Below are 915 nucleotides of genomic sequence, written 5' to 3'. Positions count from 1 at the left end.
TACGTGACAGCGCGGGTCACGTGGCATACTGTTCCACATGCGTTAACAACCATGTACGGGTATAACCTGACCGAGGAGAGGCTTAACAACCAGGAAGTACGTCATCACACTCGGAAAGGAAGCCAACACTCACGTGGCATTGCGCAAACTAATGCTGGGAGGACACAAAAATCATGGAGAAAGTTTTCCTTATACGATCGTCTGTAATTACGTGTAATAATATTTATTTTATTATTAAATTCCAATAAATACGTTTTAAAATAAATAATATTACCTTCTTATATTTGCTGTTGTTTAAATGCAAAGCTACATAATGGGCTCTCTATGTTATGCCCACGTAGAGAATCAAACCCCCTAATTTTAGTACTGTAAGTCAACTTACCGCTGAGCGACCATTTTTAATATTGAAATATCTCTCTTAATAAGACTGATAATTTGACATTTACAAGATTCAACTGGGTAGTCACAGTACAGTCCTGGACTGGGTAGTCACAGTACAGTCCTGGACTGGGTAGTCACAGTACAGTCCTGTCTACAATAGTCCTGGACTGGGTAGTCACAGCGACAGTCCTGGACTGGGTAGTCACAGTACAGTCCTGGACTGGGTAGTCACAGTACAGTCCTGGACTGGGTAGTCACAGTACAGTCCTGGATTGGGTAGTCACAGTACAGTCCTGTCTACAACAGTTCTGGACTGGGTAGTCACAACGCAGTCCTGTAAACATTAGTTCTGGACTGGGTAGTCACAGCGCAGTCCTGTCAACAATAGTTCTGGACTGGGTAGTCACAACGCAGTCCTGTAAACAATATACCTGGACTGGGTAGTCACAGCGCAGTCCTGTCAACAATAGTCCAAGACTAGGTAGTCACAGCACAGTCCTGTCAACATTAGTTCTGGACTGGGTAGTCACAGCG

This window comes from Limulus polyphemus, unplaced genomic scaffold, assembly GCF_000517525.1.
Source record: "Limulus polyphemus unplaced genomic scaffold, Limulus_polyphemus-2.1.2 Scaffold11685, whole genome shotgun sequence".
Taxonomy (NCBI): domain Eukaryota; kingdom Metazoa; phylum Arthropoda; class Merostomata; order Xiphosura; family Limulidae; genus Limulus; species Limulus polyphemus.
The sequence above is the reverse complement of the archived record's forward strand: the minus strand, read 5'-3'. Positions refer to the sequence as shown.